The sequence below is a fragment of the Phascolarctos cinereus genome, unplaced genomic scaffold (genome assembly GCF_003287225.1).
Source record: "Phascolarctos cinereus isolate Bilbo 61053 unplaced genomic scaffold, phaCin_HiC Scaffold_5;HRSCAF=322, whole genome shotgun sequence".
NCBI lineage: Eukaryota > Metazoa > Chordata > Mammalia > Diprotodontia > Phascolarctidae > Phascolarctos > Phascolarctos cinereus.
This window is the reverse complement of record NW_027555958.1, coordinates 111,425,274-111,439,288: the sequence shown is the minus strand read 5'-3', so window position 1 is coordinate 111,439,288 and position 14,015 is coordinate 111,425,274. Positions and strand designations below refer to the sequence as shown.

General features: G+C 37.4%; 1 protein-coding gene across 5 annotated transcripts in view; it reads right to left on the bottom strand.

Annotated features, from left to right (window-relative positions):
- The window catches only part of HIVEP2 (HIVEP zinc finger 2), a 282,443-nt gene that overhangs the window by 105,470 nt on the left and 162,958 nt on the right, over window positions 1-14,015 (bottom strand). For all 5 annotated transcript variants that reach the window (XM_078155102.1, XM_078155103.1, XM_078155101.1 and 2 more), the window contains exon 2: window positions 13,496-13,609. The gene's annotated coding sequence lies outside the window, so the exon portion shown is untranslated. The remainder of the gene's footprint in view (window positions 1-13,495; window positions 13,610-14,015) is intronic.

Here is a 14,015-nt window from a genome sequence, read left to right as displayed (position 1 = left end):
TATGTATAAGTATACATATGTATCTAAATTGATCATGTGCTACCAATTAGTAACAATGGCATTAGACTAAGGGTTTCTAACATGCAATTCACAGACACCCCTCTTCCCAAGGGGTCCATGGATAGAATTTAGGAAATCTGTGAATTTGGGTGGGGAAAAGAATTACATCCTTATTTTCAATAACTGCTAACCAAAATGTATTATTTCTTCAATAACTTAAAAACATTATTCTGAGAAGAGGTGCATAAGTTTCATCTTTCACCAAAAGGGGTCTGTGACACACAAAAAAGGTTATGAACTCCTGCAATTGACCCATGTCTATTTTGATCTTAGTAGAATGATTTCGGTGAAACTCTTACATGATTTCTTTCTGTGCCAAAAATATATTGTAGATTTGTAGATAGGATTTTGCCCTTTATTTGGATATATGTATGTATGTGTGTGTGTGTGCATATATAATATGTATTGGTGACATATACATATATACATGTATATGACAAATATATGTACACATAGACACATATAAACAATTAAAAAACAAAGTATAAGCAAAATTATATAATTTGCAATTTAGAAAACACCACCAAACATAATAATTTCCCCTTCTTATATGCAGAGGTCACATATGAAAGACACGAAAAGAAATAACCAAACTAGTCCCATATAATTTTCCATTTCACTCCATTATCCTTACAATGTTTAATTTCTAGTCTTATTAGCCTTGTATTTTGTACATTCTCCAAATCTTTCTGTTAAGTTTCACACTCTATTTGTAGTTATTTGATTTGTAGTTATTTAATAATTATATGCATATGTGTCATGTCCCTACTAGACTATAGGTTTCATCAGGGAAGAACATTATATTTAATCCAAAGCTTGTATCACACTTAGCACCTACCATCTAGTAGGCAATTAGTAAATGTTTAACAAATGGAATTGAATTAAAATAATTTAATGGCAGACTATAAAACAATGTCATTTTGTGAATTTCTATGGTATTCTAATCAATGTTTGACACCCCAACACATACTCTAACATTTTTAATTCATAAAAATAGCTGTCATTTTTGCACATAGTATAAAGACAGCTCTAATTTGTTTAAAAAATAGATGTCATGCTCAACAACAGCTTTTCATGATAAAAATTTCATAAAATAGAGAAACTGAACTTGTATTTTAAGGTCTAAAATAACAGTAAATACAAAGGGAAATTATGCTAAACTCAAACATTTATAAGTACATAGTTTAAGGTAAAGAGCTACTGGTGAAAACACTGATTTTTTTTGTTTATTTGTTTTTTAGTATAATGAAGAATAAGCCAGGTAGTAATGGAAAAATTGCTGTAAGGTATGATACTATCAACCACTATGAAAAAAAAAGAGGAAATGAAATAGTGATAAAGAATGGAAAGTACAGGAACAAAGAAGAAAAGATAAAAGAGAGATTAGTATTTGGCACAAGAGGTATTTTTATACTAACAGATCCACTGTGGGCTTGTGACAACTGTTTGATAATTTTTTCCATGTTCCTCTATTACAATTAATGGGATTTACTAAGCTCATGTTCTTTTCCCATCTTTCTATTCCTTTATTGTTACCTTTCATTGTCAATTAGTTAAAATGATCATTACAAGACAGCCTAAAAGGATCTAAAATATTACTTTACACTAATGAAATGTGTTTGGGGAAGTCTTTTTTCCTGTGATTAACTTTCTAATAGAGTCATGAAACTTGCTATCTAGCTCCAGAAAAAGTGAGGCATTCAGAGGGTAAATTAAAGTGTATTCTTTCTTTTCTTTCTTTCCTTTCCTTTTTTCTCTTCTCTTTTTTTTTTCTTTTCATCCTAATTTTGGTTGTGGCTAATGTTTGTTTTGCCTGTTTGTAATGGTCTTTGTTTTTCTTGCTTTCTCAATGGGTAGGGATAGGGGAGGGAGGGAATTTAGAACTAAAAATAAAATTGAATTGAATTAAAAAATAAAATAATAGAGTCAAGGAAAACTCAGCTGAAACTCCTAGCTGACTGTTATAAAAATTCATTTTTCCTCTCTACACATAGGTTTCTATCTGGAATATTGTAAATTCACATCATTGCATTTCTATAGGGGCCTGATCTTAGTAATAGCACTGGGACTGATATTTTTTTTAAAACTGTCTTCACATTGCAATTGTGGCAAAGTAATTCAGCCTTTTTGAATCTCAGTTTCCTCGTTTATAAAATAGGGATCACAAGATTTAAAGCTGGAATGCTCTAGACTTGGAAGAGACCTTAGAGATAAGCTAATCCAATATGTTCATTCTACTGATGAGAAAACAGAGACTAAGAGAAGTTAAATGATCTGCACAGGGCCACAGTTAGTAAATAATAATTAGGCTGACAATCAAATTTAGTTCTTTTGAATCCAAATCCAATACTCTTTCCATTTTCCCATGTTGCTTCTCATGCTTGTATAACCTACCTCACTCTGTTGACATAAGGACTGAATTCTGTATATAAAAGTAATTTATTTACTTGAATGTAAGCTATCATCAATAATTATTCTTAACAGTTGATATTGTTAATATAGCTCCTAAGAAGTTCTAATGAGTTAATGTATCCTGTCTCTGTGATTTCTGTATGTGATTATGAAGGAGAGTAAAGTTGTACTTTAGCACATCTGTATTCTTATCTATGTGTTGGCATATCTATATCCTTTACTGGGAAGAAAGGAACAACTGTGTGTGTGTGTGTGTGTGTGTGTGTGTGTGTACACTTCCTTAGATTGTTCTAGTTGGAAACCTCCCTCTAGATGGGAAATTAGCCAAGGAGAGTCCCAGGACTTCCCTGACCCTGAGCCAAGGGTGTGGTAGGTGTGGTCACCATTCTAGAATAAGTGCCTGAATGGGGTTGAAGAGAAGGCAAGATGGTATAGCTACACAGGAGGTCTTTCAAATATATAAAGGCATCTATACATGTTTAAAGGAAATCATATTGAAATAAAGCTTATTAAGCTCAGCCCGAGCTCAAAGTTGGCCAAGGAAAAGGCTGTTATGAACTTGGGCCTACCATCCAATAACAATCACTTAGGCATGCCCCACAATAGCTTAATCATGTTTTCAAGGTTCACAGTCAGAAGAGACCATAGAGAGATATTCTAGTCTAACCCCTTCATTTTACCAATGAAGGCACTGAGGCCTAGAGAAATTAATCCACGGCTTTGTCAAGACCACACAGGTGAGATAATAACCTGGAAGATGAACCCCGGTCCTCTGCCTCCAAATGCAATGCTCTTTTCTCATTGTACAGTGCTATTGAATGATGCCTTTAAGGAATCATTCCATTTATGAAGGCTCAGTTTTTCATCAAAAACCCTAATAGCAATTAACTCAGAATTCTATGTGAAAGTGAGGGACAACTCAAGTGATTCTAGCGTGTTGGTTTTCATAATTGTTGGTATTCTCCAAACTCCCACTTAAGTCTGATGGCAAAATCAGGCTCTGGAATAGCCAATGAATAATTTAATCATATACAAAAACATTCTTGTCAATGAAAATCTTTTTTTATGGCTTAGAATTTAAAGTATATTTGCCACCCCACAATTATTAAATGTTTGCTTTAATCATTAGCACACAAGGTAAAGACAAATGATAATTACAGTATCATTAACATAGTCTTAAACTAGTTTAATCAAGATCATCTATTCTGAAATTCAAAAAGTCTCAAGTGTAAAGGGGAGGGGTGGAATAGGGGGAGTAGAATAGGCTTTATCCAGCCAACTCACTACTCCCCTCAGCTTTCAGAACATATGGACCCTGCAGCTAGAAAGGCCCCAAATGAAAGAGTAACCATAAGTTCACATGGGCTAATTAAAGTTTTTAGATTTTAAGTATTCATTTAAAAATGCCACCACTTCCCTCAACCAGGCTCCCTCTCAAACACAGTAGAGAAAGGGAGAAGCGCATGTGTGCACACATTCTCTAGATGTTCCGTTCTGCCAAATAATGTTCCTTTTTTGTGTTATTTCAGTGAGTCGTGAGATGGCAAAGATCATACTCCTCAAAAGGAAAAGAAGTTATTCCCTCTACCCCCAACCCACCCCATGTTTTTATTTTAAGAATCTGAGAGGCACACTCCTAGCTTCTGAGCATCCTCTGACAAGTACATATGTTCCTAAGGAGCTGGGGATTCTAGCAGGGGCAGAGTTGTCAAAACCTAATCTCTGGGGTGCAGCAAAATGCAACTAGAGGCCTCTCACAAGTTTTCAATTAATGCCCACATTTAACTGGAGGGAGAAAAAAGTAATTTTTCTACACATGTATCTCTGTCAACCCTACTTGAAGCATTTGGTAAAGGATCAGCATATTTGTCTCCAGCATGTTTGAATCTGGTGAACACGTAACCAATTCTTCAAGAGACAGTGAAAGTGCCCAGGTCAGTAGCTCCTTTAAACCTTAAACAATTTTAAATCTCAACCAGATGTGCAACTATCTATACTTGTATTATTTGAATTAACCTAAAAACCACTAGGTGAAGACTGAAGAACATATTTCCCCTATTTATTACACACACACACACACACACACACACCACACACACACACACACACACACAATTTATTCCTTTTATTCCCTGGACACTGCCTGCCCCACACACTTCTTGATTTTTCAAATGTAAGTGTTTCCCTCAGTTGCTGGTGGGTTTTTTAATTTGTTTTGAATCTTAAAGGTTTTTCCTGATAACATCTTCTAGGAGAAAGCAATAGGACAAAGGGCATCGAAAAAACAAAAGTGAATATAATATCATGAATGGACTTAGATGCAGCATATGGATGTGTCAGTATTCATTCAGCACCTCCTTTTGCCATAGACTGTCTCATCTTTTACACACAACTACCCTGCCCTCCATTCCCTAGATGAGAAAGAGCCTTTTCCTTCAGCCTCAAAATCTTTCTCTTTTAACCTGCAGCTATCTAGATCATCCTCCTAGTCCCGCTACACATGCATTCTCTCCCACAATTACTCTCCTTCCTCTTCCTATTCTCTTCCCTAATTGGTTTGCATAAAGCACATCTCCTAGTTGGCCCGAATATCTGGCTCTACCCTTTATATATAATTGCCCCCTACACCAGATTGACATCTAGATTCTTTGCCCTACAGAAGTCCAGATTCCTGGGACCACAAGGCCAGTTGTTGTCTTTGTTGTTGTTTAGCCATGTCTGACTCTTTGTGACCCTATGTGGGGTTTTCTTGGCAAAGATACTGGAGTGGTTCGCCATTTCTTTCTCCAGCTCATTTTACAGATGAGGAAACTGAGGTAAATAGGGTTCAGCAATTTGCACAGGGTCACACAGCTAGTAAGTGTGAGGTCACATTTGAACTCGAGTCCTGACTCCAGGTCTAGAGCTCTATCCACTGGGCCACATAGATGCCCTGACCACAAGGCCATACTGCCTTAATTCTCTCCTCTGAGTCTGACTCCTTCATGATGCTCCCACCCCAGGTCTCTTCCCAGACTGAGGTATTTGTTCTGATCCTGCCATTACCAACGAGCTTCACTTGGCTCTCACGTGACATGATGATAGAACCACCCTAAAGCCATTGCACATTAGATCTTTGTCCTCCAACAGGTTTCTGGCTCAAACCACTTCTATTTCTCATACAACTGAATCGTGCTTTATGACCCCTACCTCCAGAGGAGCAATTCACTAAAATCCAGATTCACCCTCAGAAAAACAACTTTAAATGTAACATATAATAACAGAGCATTCCCTTCCCCCAAAACCCAAAACAGATGGGGTATCTCGCCAAAGACAGTCTCACAGATTATGATGTGAATGAACTGGCATCAAGCAACAAAGTTAAGGTCCCCTAAGGAAACAGTTTTGTCCCTTCAGCCCCTCAGCTGATCCCTCATATGGATGTGATCATCCATTATTAGAATGTGAGCTCCTTAAGGGTATGGCTACTGTACTTTTTCAATCTTTAGTGCTTAGAAAAGTATTTTGTACATAGTTAAACACATAATAAATGCTTTCACATTCATTCATTCATTCACTAGTGGTAAGAGACCTGACTTTGCCTCAGATATTTTGCTTTTGGAAGTGCTTCCTGTCAGTGCCCCCTGTGAGTCACGTGTAATATGTGTGTAATAACATGTAATAGAGTGACTCACTTAACAACAATAAGACCTTAGAACACAGTCCACTTGAAGAGAAGAGATATCCTCTATAATTCAGCTCTACTGGAAAAGACAAGCTTCAGTAAAAAGACCAGGAGTAGGACAGACAGGAAAAAGACAACAAGGACACATGTCTGCATTTGGGAGACAGTTTGTTCACTGGTAGTTCCCAAACCCAGTGAAATCATAGGTCTAGAGGAATGAGAAAAACAAATTATCAGACTAAAAACAGTGTAATTCTAAGTAGTGGGACATAGCGGTAGGAAAATCACAGTAGCCAGGCCAACAAGGAGGAAGACAGTTACATATGAGAAGGATTTTAGATCCATTTTGTTATGTCGCCTATGAAGTGTCGTGGCTGGGCTGCAAACAAGAGCAGGTTACATTAGTGGTACAGTAGCTGCAAACCACAAGATCATCTTCACAAGTGCAACATCAATCTCCTAACATGCACAAAGAGATAATGACATCAACAGTTCTATCAGGACAAAACACTGAGCAGGAGAACTGTAAAGCTACCTGATTTAAGGGACAGAGAAACACTTCTAAGAGTTGATTCGGCCAACTCTCAATTTCCACGTAGCCTAAGTATAATGCAAAAAAAAAAAAGGCATTTTAGGCATTAGTGCCAACCTTTTCTTCTATGCAGTCCTAAAACATAATTGTAAAAAACAGTTTTAAATGCTTCTTCTTTCCTGTAGAAACCCTTTCTGCTAAAGGTACTAAAAAGTAAACTATATGCCTCAAGAAAAAAGAAGAAGCTTGAAAATGCAAAATCTCTATAATTTCCTTAGTAAAATAAGTTGCTCATGTACACTCTTGAGCAATTTAGGTTTCCTAACTGAGAAAGGACTACAAGAGAAATTTCAATACTACTGGTAAAAATAATTCTTAAATTAAATCCTTTATGTTTATACTCATAGAAAATCATACATTTTAGGGGCAGCTAGGTGGCACAGTGGATAGAGCACTGAAGTCAGGAGGACCTGAATTCAAATCTGGCATCAGACCAAACACTTGACACTTACTAGCTGTGTGACCCTGGGCAAGTCACTTAACTCCAATTGCCTAAAAAAAAATTATACATTTTAAACTTGTTATTCTTATACTGAAAATGTTACTATGGAAAAATTGTTATTAGTTTTAGACTAACCTTTAGATTACCACCTTGCAACTTTTCTTAGCAAGCAAAACTATGGAAGAAACAGAAATCTCACTAAGAAAGGTTTTCATAATAAATAAAAGTTTAGGCATACTTCTACTTACTAATATGACACCTAAAAACAGTCTGTTCAGGGACAGCTAGGTAGCGCAGTGGATAGAGCACCAGCCCTGAGGTCAGGAGGACCTGAGTTCAAATCTAGCCTCAGACCAAACACCTGACACTTGCTAGCTGTGTGACCTTGGGCAAGTCACTTAACCCCAACTGCCCCCCCCAAAAAAAAAAGTCTGTTCAAAATGAAAACAGACACTGTTGTCCTACCTCCTGCAACTGGAACCTTTCCACACTGAGGCTTTAAGCTCTTCAGCTGCCAAAGCTCCATCTAGGCCTCCCTTTCCAAAACTACTAGCACTGAAGTTCCCCCCACCCCCTCCCTGCTGATCTGGAGTACCCCAACATCGCTAAGTAAGTTGTTCACCAGAGCCCCTGTCCAGTTCTTGTCTTTGTCCAATTGTCTCTCCAACTCCATTTTTATCCTTATTTTATTGTCCCATGGAGCTTCTACCACGTGATTCAGAGTTCAGAGAACCTCACTGTCAAGATTTCCACTGCTTGAGTCCCTGCCTTATCTCTTTGTTCAGGAGTTCAGCAGTATCTGATTCTTCCTGACCCCATGAACCATACTGTCTATGGGGTTTTCTTGACAAAGATACTGGAGTGGTTTGTCATTTCCTCCTCAGTGCATTAAGGCCTTGGGTCACGTGGCTGGCGAGTGTCAGAGGCCAGATTTGAACCAGTCCCAGTGCTCGATCCTCTGGGCTACCTAGCTGCCTCCATCTCTAGGACAACCTTATTTCTGATAACTAATACCAAGATTTTTCTCTAATGTTCTGTTCCTGAGGGACTCGAGTCCAGAACAGAAACTCAAATCTTCATAGATGATTCAGTGGTTCTTTCTCTGGATGATAAAAACAGACATTTATTAAGCACTTGCTGCACTAGGGTGAGCACTGAAAAAAGATATAAAGTTTTAAAAAGACATGGCTCTGGAATCAGAGGAAATGGATTAAAATTCCACCTCAGAGACACTACCTGTGTGAACTGCAAAGTTGCTCAATTTCCGTGTCTCAATTTCCTCACCTATAAAATGAGTCAATTAAACTAGATAACTTTTGAGGTACTTTCTAGTTCTAAGGACCATGAATTCTATACATAGGTCATGCCCTCATGGCATTTATGGTCTAGCACAGGGGTATCAAACTCAAATAGATATGGGACCACTAAACCATGCACATGGATGTGTGCAGGTGCATATTGACCTCGAAAATCACATATCAATATCATCTATATTCTATTTTATTTTATTAAATACTCTCAATTACATTTGAAAGGGGTTCAGGCCACACAGGAGTGTTGTGGGAATGATGTAGCTTGTGGGCCTCATGTTTGACACCTCTGGTTTTTTGGTCATGTCCGATTCTTCATGATCCTATTTGGTGTTTTCTTGGCAAAGATACTGGAGTGGTTTGCCATTTCCTTCTCTAGCACATTTTACAGATGAGAAAACTGAGGTAAACAGAGTTAAGTGACTTGCCCAGGGTCACAGAGTTAGTAAGCATCTGAGGCCAGATTTGAACTCAGGAAGATGAGCTTTCCTAACTCCAGGACCAGAGCAGGACACAAATATTGACGACTCTTATGTACAGGAGGAAGAGCCATCATCCTTAAGAGATCTAGATACCCACTAATAATCCAAGTCCCTGGAAGGCCTGGAGGGCATCTTAGGGGTGGCAGAGACCAAGAAGTTCTAAACTGTCCAGAATAAACTGCTTCAGATGCAACCAGAAAGTTGGTCAAAGAAACAGCTACTTTAGATCTATTCTATGAATAGCCTTCTTCACCTTTCTGAAACATGCTGACTCTGGTTTATTTGTTTATTAATATTGCCTAGCCTTCTTCCACTAGGACCCATTTTAACCTGATTGTCTACAACTGTTGTGATCTTTGCCTTCCTGATAATGAGTTGTGTCTTCCAACTATCAGCTGTGATCCCATAACAATGACAATTCTTGCCCAGCCAACTGGATTCAGCCTACTTCTGTACTACTATCCCGGCCCAAGTTGAAGCACTAAGTTCTACTAGAGTCCCTGTGGAACAATATCAGTCTGTTCAAATCTTGCTGCCTGAATGAGATGAAGTATTCTGAACTTGGGACTGTGGGTACAGAAAGGGTGCAGTACAATTTTTAAAGGATATTCAACCTGTAGAGAAATTAAATTAAAGTGCTAAAAGTTTGGGTTGCCTGGAAATCTAACCATTATGCATAAGAGTACTTCAATGAGAAAACACTTTAAATCCCTAAAAACTGGTTTGCAAAATAAATAAATTCTCTAAAATGCAGCCAATTACCTGGCACACATTAAGTGCTTGATAAATGCTTGTCGAGTAAATGATTAAGGTGGGACCAGCCTACGTACATTTACCAAAAGTGTTGCTGTTCAATCACATCTAACTCTTCATGAACCCATTCGGGGCTTTCTTGACAAAGATACTGGAATGGTTTGCCATTTCCTTTTCCACAGCTCATTTTACAGATAAGGAAACTGAGGCAAATAGGGTGACACAGCCAGTAAATATATGAGGCTGGGTTTGAACTTTCTTGACTCCAGGCCAGGCACTACATCTACTGCACCACCTAGCTGCCTGGAGCGTCAGGTTCTAAAAGTGTACATATTTGTGGTGTTTTATTTCTTTGTCTGGTTTTGGAGGGGTTTTTTTTTGAGGTGGTCAGGGAAGGAAAGATAAGAATGAGAATTCAATGACATACATGTATTAACATCTAGATTATAAACCAAACTCTTTAACTCAATCTATCTTATTAGTCTTGTTTTACTTAAAATTTCCAGTGTACAATATACTTTAAGTGCCCATTCTGACGATGTATCTGATAAATATTCTGAGCTGTAGCACAGAAGGTGTGATTTCAAAAAAAACAAAACCAAACTTATTTCCTCAATTTTTTGCTCCATGATTGTCTGGATTCTTTCCCACCACCACCAGGATGTCTCAGAGCCACAGCGTTCACAAATTCATTTTGTGCCTTGGTTCTAAGCAGTTCTTTTTCAGTCTCTTAAGTTTACTAAATACACACATAGTGATCAAGATAGAAAAGCAAAAGAAAAAAGAAAATAAACAACCACGGAGAACAGCATTTTAGATGGTTGAAGAAAGCATGTGTTACTGACACTCCCAAACTTTTCCTATCTATTCTACATGTTGGTCTAAAAAAGAAATGTCACTAACGAAAACTAATACCTGATAAACTATATGAGCATGGATTGGGGAGTTTCTTGACATATGATTAAAAGTCTTAGGCCTGGCTATTTTAACAGCTAGCATTTATGCAGCACTTTAAGGTTTGCAAAGTTACATATGTATATATAAAATCTCATTTGATCCTTACAAATACCCAGAGAGGTTAAGTGATTAGCCCAGGTCACACAGCTTATAAGTGTCTGAGGCAGGATTTGAACTCAAGATGCCCAACATTCTTTCCATTGAACCATGTAAATAATGTCAAGAACAGACAAAGGTATTTGCCTCATTCTAAATATTTTGAAGAAAAAGGAAAGATGACAAATAGCATCTCCATTCAAACCAGTGAAGACCTTCTTTTTTGAACTCTTACAAAGAGCAGCATTTAAACTTCACAGCATCTCCAGTTATAAATTAAACAGTTATCATTTTAAAGGTATATATGCAAGAGTTTTGTTTTTTATTTCTTGTCTTACAAACTTCTAATGGTGCCTAACCATAACAACACAGAAACACTTTCCATTTGCCAGAGAAATCTGTTCTAACCATTGAGCACACCCAGAATCCCTGGTGGACTACTCAGAAAAGTTAATCAGCCAATAAACATTTACTAAATACCTACTATATGCCAGGCACTATGCTAAGCACTAGGGATAAAAAAAAAAAGGCAAACGATAATCGCTGCCTTCAAGGAGCTTACAATCTAATGGAGGAAACAATATGCAAACACATATATACAAAGCAAACTATATATAGGATAAATAGGAAATCATTAAGAGAGCGAAGGTGCAAGAATTAAAAGGGGTTGGGAAAGGTTTCCTATAGAAGACAGAATTTTAATTGGGACTTCAAGAAAACTATGGATGCCAGTAACCAGGCACAGCATTCCAAGAATGAGGGACAGCCAGAGAAAATGCCCAGAGCCAAGAAATGGAATGTCTCATTCATGGAACAGCAAGGAGACCAGTGTCACTGTGTCATAGAATACATGGCAGGGAGAAGGTGTAAGAAATCTGGAAAGGTAAGAGAGGGCTAGGTTATCATAACTTTGACATAGGGTTTGAATAGCAAACAACTGAAAAGAGGAGACAACATCCATGAAAATAATTGGGTCTAGATAGATGGTTATAAAATTCACATTTTTAAAGGGTTTCATGAGCCCATAATATGGGAACCAAGTGTATGTAGTTTCAAATGTAAAACGTTTATTTCAATAGAAACTTCATTTGGATGAGCCAAGGGGGTAGTGCCCATCATTTTCCTGCTAAATATTATTTATTCTGAATTTGCATTATTTTCATTTTTTAACCAGACCTTTGATTTCATTGATATTGAGAAGTCCCTCTCCCAATACAGGTCAGCATCCTTTCGAAAACTTAGATTCTGAGTAAATTGCTTGGAAAACTGATAGTGACTTGCTCAGTCACATAGTCGGTCTGTATGAGGCAGGATTAAACCCAGGGCTTCCTGAGGGCAGTTCTCTACTATGTAATAATGTGTCTCAAAACTTAGCTTTCACCTTACAATAAACCTTAGCTGGGAAAAGTTAAAATGATTTGGTTTGGAAAGCCCTTTTTAAAAGACCTCCGATTTGAAATAGCTGAAAAAATCCAGAGGGATGAAGAGGAAACATATTTGCATTACTGGTAGATAAAATTATTTTTCATCTTCAACACCTGCGGTAACTCTTATAAAACTAATGTGCTGCATGTTTAAACCTTTCGAGTTTGAGAAGCTTTTCACTTAACTGAATTATTTCCTTACAAGCTAGGGATCTTTCTAAAAATCTTTCCAAATGGCATCATACACCCACAAAAATGAAAATTACCTGTCACAAATAAATGATTGGCTATGTCCCCAAGAAGGCAGAATTAAAGGTTCCTGTAATTTCCATTTCTGACTTCTCTAAACTGACAGAATACTCATAGTGATTTTTATCACACTAACTCAATTAAGTTTCAGGATGAAATACAGCTGTCACAGGAATGAAGGATTATTAGACAAAGCTGAGGTCATCTGAGTATTGTCTAAGTTATATTAACAGTGACACTTAAAGAATAATACAGTGTCATTTTGGCCTCATTTTATCTTGTTTGAGATGCTTATATTTCAGATGGCTGACACAACTTAGTAGCATGCAAACTCTCCCTCCCAGAAAGTGTCCACAAAGCTGTCCAAAATGCTCAACATTAAAATTCACCACTAAAATGCACCAAGTTTCATAAGTACTCCATTTTATATTCAAGTAGACCAAAAATATGGGAAGTTCAGTGGTAGAACCAAGAACAAATAAGAGTTTTCTTACATCCAAATCCAATGCCATGGACAGCAGATGGCCAAGCAAGATGACTGTCACTATGAAAAAGTAAGCCAGAGAATCACTTTTCTTGGATCCAAGGAAAAGCTAACCTGCCCTTTAAACTGTTGTAATTTATTCTCTTGTTTTCATGACCTGCGGTATTAACACTCTAAGAGATGCCTGAGTAGAGTCTCCCAGCATCACTAAATCTTTTGTCTTGGCAGGCAATAATAAAGTCCTTATAGATAGGTGCCATCTTTTCCCTCTTTGTTTCTTTAATCTGAAACTGTACCAAATTTCTCTTAGTTAAGAGTCCTGAGTCCTATAAACCATCTGCTCAAAAACAGTTCTGAAAAGGAAGAGCAATTAAGGTAAGGGGTGATCATAGCATCAGGCACTGTGCTAAATCCCGATGAAGATAAACACCTCCTTTTTGGATAATGTCATGGAGGCTCTTCTACAACCAGTGGGGAAGTCAAAAAATGAGTGTGGAGTTCCAAGTATAGCTTAAAAGTGGCCATGAAACAAGTTCTAAGACTGTGTGGAAGTCATCTGATTGAGCTTACCTGGTTGTTGATAGTAAAGATTTAGCAATCATTGGTTCCAACCACAGCAATTTGTTTCATCATTCAGGTGAATCTGATTATTGACTTTCTTCTTTAAAAATCCAAAGTCTCCACCTGATTAGAAAAATAAATAGAAGGAAGCCATTTTAACTGGTGCACTAAGTTCTATAGTAAGTAACTATGTGAATAAAGCAAAAGTATTACTATGTCTGCACAGTCTATAAGTGGAAAGTACAATTAATTTGGATTGTAATCCCAGATTATTAGCCGAATGAATTTGGACAAGTCATTTAACAACTTAGAACAATCAGTTTCCTTTTCTGTGAAATCAAGGCAACAATGCCTGCTCTACCTACTTAACCGGGTTGTGTTAAGAAGCAAATAGGATTATGCATGTGAAAATAATTCTATAGGTCTGGGTTCTCCCTCCACCAACGAAAGCCACAACCCCTGCATACATTAACATATGGTCTTTGAGAAGTGTGATGGCTGAAAAATTAATTGCCTGATGAGCCTTTCT